Raw genomic sequence first — 5,292 nt, forward strand, 5'->3', positions numbered from 1 at the left:
AACTGAGTGTTGCTGGCCTCCAGGAATCTACCTTGTGATTCCTGTGGTTCAAAATAATCTGAAATTTTAGTAAATACTCTTATTTGCTTTCTGGTGCAGAGTCAGGAGCATTCATACCACTCTGGCAGCTGCAGCCAGCCTAGCTGTATCCACAGGTGTACGAAAGCTTCTACGCTTTGGTTTTTCTGCAGACTAATTTACAACAAAACATTTAGCAGTTTTACATTTATTGTTCAGAGACGAGAGTGGCATTAAGCTTCTCATCTTACTCTCTCCAAGAAAGCAAATAAACGCACAACCCAAAAATAACAAACTTGTCAAACTCAGCAGTGTTCAAAGAGGTCAAGAATGAAAGCTTTTCATGTGCATTTCTATAATCAGAGCTATCGCCATCTGGTGGCTTTCTGATAGAATGCAGGTTTTTATTCAAAATACAGTTAACAAAAAAGAAAGGAAAAGAAAAACGAAGGGAAACGCGTCACCCTCGGCAGAGGTGGGTAGTAACGAGTTACATTTACTCCGTTACATTTACTTGAGTAAGTTTTTGAAAAAAAATGTACTTTTAAAGTACCTTTTTTGCACGATACTTTTTACTTTTACTTGAGTACATTTGTGAAGAAGAAACCGTACTTCTACTCCGCTACATTTGCAAAATTTGACTCGTTACTTTATAAAAAATAATTAGTTTAACACATTAGATAACATGCCACCAGTGGAGTTTCCGGTAACTTTTTTACCAATCAGATGTGGCCACGCAGTCACATGACCAGTTTGAAACTGTGGCGGGCAGAGCGGCCCAAGCGTTTCAAAGTAGCGGACACACGGAAAGAAGAAACATTAAAAACATGGCAGAGCCAGTCGTCTATGCTAGAGCTGAAGAGGATGAACACAGGGGCGGATCTAGAGAAATTTTCTTAGGGTGGCATGAGGGTGGCAAAGGAATCAAATGGGGTGGCAAAATCAAAGCCTTTTTTTTTCAAACACATATGCAGGTGGTTACATATGGTTAGAATAATTCAAATGCAGTAAGTATACACGTTTTTCATATAAATATAGTCTAGAATTTAATTATTCTCTGCAGCCCACATAGTTACACACTTTAGTTACATAAAACGTGAGTTTTGATGCTATGTACTGCATAGCCTGTATAATAAATAAATATGTGGCCCAATAAGTATAAAATCCAGAAAGCTACACAACATGGGGCGGTTCATTTACAAACACAAGTCTAACTTAAGTTTCACACTGTTTTTTGTTAGAAAACAATCACATTGTTAGATGCTTAAATTACACAAAATGTCAGAAATCTGCACTGTCATGAACAAAAATGTAAACCTAATTTTTCATGATTTGTTGGATCAACCCACTGAGGTCTGTAATACAACAGCCATTTTTGACTCCTTTTGAGTTTATGTTTGTATCTCACCCTCAAATTGTTTCATTTTATTTTTTCCCCCTTGCCTTGTTTGGTGTCATTCTTTTCAGCTCAACTGAATTTACTTGTTTTTTTCCACTGACATACTGCATTAGTATTACTGATCTGAAATCACACAAAGAACTTAAAATCCTAGTAGTATTTTTTTACTGTAAAAAAAAAAACACAGTATATTTTTATAATTTGAAATGCAAATATAAATTGTACATTTTGTAAACGTATACAACTATTTATCTAAAAATGCAGCCAATACACCTGCTGTTTTTTTTCTTCATTTTATGCAACCATTTAAAAATATTACTAAAACTAAAATGAGAGAACAATCAGGTTTTGCAATAAGATGCCCCACAAATGATGTGTGCCAGTAAAAAAAAAAACTTTGTCCACCAAAAGACAGAGCAGCGCAGGGATAAACCTGCAGGCCCGACAACAGGTGTATCACTCCGCTGGTTTTCTGCTTAGTGACAGTGTTTACGTTGCAATGTGCCTTTGTGACATTCATTAGTGCCCTCACTGACACACAAAACAAAACGACTACACAACAGAACAACTACACAAGACAACACAACACACTAAGTATACACTCCACACTAAACGTCACAAATCTCCCACATCTAAAAACTCTCTCTCTCACTCGCTCGCTCTGTCTCGCTGCCGTTACCGTCACTCCTAAAACTTTTCCCTCTTCCTAAACAATCAAATCCCAAGTGTTGACTGTTTTTTTAATTGGTCGACATGGTACATTCGTCCACCGATAGGAAAGAGGTGGCTCAGGAGAACCCAGCCATCAGTTTGCTGTGACAGCTGGAGGCTCAGCTAATCCCGCCCAGCATCCTGCTCCATCAGCTGAATCCATACAGCCATCACCTGTCTCCCCTGGGAGCTCCAGAGAGCCCTCACAGCCACCTGGGTTTCCCACATCAGCTGGAGTCGTAGCCCAGCATGTCCTGCATCCTGTCACGCTACCACCTACAAAACCACCTGCAGCTGCTACGCCACCAGCTCAACTGCCTGCATCTGCCATGCCGTCATCTGCTCAACCGGCCGTGGCATCCACACCGTCGCCTGCAGCTCTTCCATCTGAATACACCGTCACCGTCTGCCATTTCTACGCCCATGCCTGGTCCTGCCACACCTGGTCCCACCTCGCCTGGTCCCACCATGCCTCAGGCTGAGGTCAATGCGTTGTTTGGACTAGCTACTGTCAGGCCTGCCCCTGCCAAGCCACGTCCAGCGTGCCAAGCCGCCCGAGGGTCATCGCCTGTGCCCGCTTTGCCATCGCCACTTTCCCCATGGTCGGTCTCCGGACCTGCTTTGCCACAGTTGCTGCCGCTGGCCCCGCAGTCGGCCTCCTGATCTGCTCCATTGCCGCTGGCCCCGCGGTTGGCCTCTCGAACTGTTACATTATAAACTCTGTCGGTCGGTCAGTTGATTGGATGTAGTTGCGGTTGCTCTCATTGTGGTGTACTACATTGAAGCTAAGTCTACTCCGAAGCCAAAGTACCAGTACACCAAGAAACCCGGCCCTCAGATCACGGTCCACAGAGGCCTGACAGGTTTTCCACTCACACTTATTTTACACAGAGCCATTTGGAGAAAAAGGCCATGCAGGAAGAACTGGTTTACCTGGGCCACCTTGCATCAGTGGGCTATGGGCTTCATCTATGGGCTTAAAGGGAGAAAACGGTACGCACTTTAAAATGACTTTATAAGAAGGGAATATTTTATTATGCTATTTACTCATTGGCCACTTTATTATTTAGGTATGCAAACATAGTCAAGACAACCTGCTGAACTTCAAGCTGAGCATCAGAATGGGGAAAAAACGATTAAGTGACTTTAAGCATGGCATGATTATTAGTGCCACATGTGCGAAATAACCACTTGTAACAACCAAGGTACGCAGAAGAGTTTCTCTGAGTTCACAACACATCAAACCTCGAAGCAGATGGTCTACAACAGCAGAAGACTATACTGGTAATCTGGGTTGGATCTCCTTTTGCATTCAGAATTGTCTTTATTCTTCATGTCATAGATTCAACAAGGTGCTGGAAACATTTCTCAGATATTTTGGTCCATGTTGACAAGACAGCCACAGACAGACACACAGTTGCTGCAGATTTCTTGAAAAGTACTTAATGTCAGGTTCTAGAAACCAGTTTGGGATGATTAGACTTTTGTGACATTATACATACATACATATATACATACATATATACATATGTATGTATGGACGGACGGACAGACGGTTTTTACACACCGGTTCTTTAGAAACAATGACAGTAAAACCTAGGGATGGACCGAGCCGATATACAGTATCGATATCGGTCTGACCCTGACCTAAATTACTAGATCGTATATCGGGGAGAAAAAAAAAAGTAATCCGATCCATTAAATATCACAAAAGCACCTCAAAAAACTTGAGACATGGAGTAACCCATGTAGTGACCTTAGCACGTCGGAACATTATGCGTCATCTGATAAAGCGGCTGTTGAGTGTGAGACCTGTCAGCGGTCTGGAGTTCACACTGAAAGCATTTGGAGCCTCGCCACATGCTGCCAAACCAGGTGTTGTGCCAAGGTAGTTATCCCAGACAAAATTTGTCCCCCTCTGCCCACAACAGAGTGAACAGCAGTGGGCTGAGCACACATCCCTGAGGGGCTCCAGTGCTCAGTGTGGTGGTGTTGGAGGTGCTGTTAATGATCCGGACTGTCTGAGGTCTCTCTGTCAGAAAGTCCAGGATCCAGTTGCAGAGGGAGGTGTTCAGGCGCAGCAGGCCTAGTTTTCCAATCAGGTGCTGAGGAATGATTGTGGATGGAGACGCTCAGAGACTGGAATGGAGCGTATGCTAGCAGTGAGGACGACAGCATCTTCTCTGGATTTCTGCTTTACTCAGACAAGCCGTGATGCACACTTTGTGTTTACTATCACAAAGTCTGAATACTGGTGGTGCTAGTGTACATGCTGGTCTGCACGTCTTCTATTATTGCCTAGCCTCTTCTTAAGAAGGGATAGTACTCGCCACACATTAATGCTGCGGCAGAGTAGCGCTCCAAAGTTTTGATTGACACCACCCTAATTAAATATAATGGTTAAATACAGTCCAATTTTTTTTAAGATAGTGAGTAAAGCATCCCAAGAAATACCACTGAGTTAATTATTGGAAGATGGCATTCACAAGTAGTAAATAAATGAATTTCCTGTTATCCAGATAGAAGAAACTACGTTTTTTTTAAAATGATAAAAGTGTAAAAGTTCAATATTTAGCATAAAAAATGTATAATTTATCCAACATTTTTGTGCACATGCAGTGCCTCCTTATGTTAAAGCATCCTAATTAAAAGTAGCAGCAGTAAGTGAGAGATCGTGCAGAAGTTTATTATTCAGCTACCAACGCAAAAGATAAAGCACAAAAATATGATCCGTGCTGTTTATCTATTTGTCAGCAAGATTACTGTGTTCCTCTACTGATTCCTTCAGTTAACCTTCAAGTCAATGCCCTGACCCAGTGTCACCCTTGCCTCATTTGCATGAAACGAAAAAAAAAGCTCCTTCCTTTTGGGTCCCACTTTTTTCTCACGATTTAACTGCTGCTTCCTTTTTAGTTGTTTTCACCTATAATGATCTAAGCTGTGTGAACATGTATGCAAAAAGCGATCAATAGAAAAGACAAATGTGTTCAAAATAGTCACCACTGATAGCTGCATCATTAATCTTAATGTAAATCTGTCAAAATATGACTGCACCCCTGTGTCTTATTAAACCAGTGATTGTAATATATAAGAAGTCCTGCTCAAATATGGAGCAGTAAAAAGAAATTGTGTTCACAGAAAATAAAATCCAGCAGTACATAACA

The sequence above is a fragment of the Haplochromis burtoni genome, unplaced genomic scaffold, assembly GCF_018398535.1.
Source record: "Haplochromis burtoni strain Fernald_Lab_line unplaced genomic scaffold, NCSU_Asbu1 Contig_128, whole genome shotgun sequence".
Taxonomy (NCBI): domain Eukaryota; kingdom Metazoa; phylum Chordata; class Actinopteri; order Cichliformes; family Cichlidae; genus Haplochromis; species Haplochromis burtoni.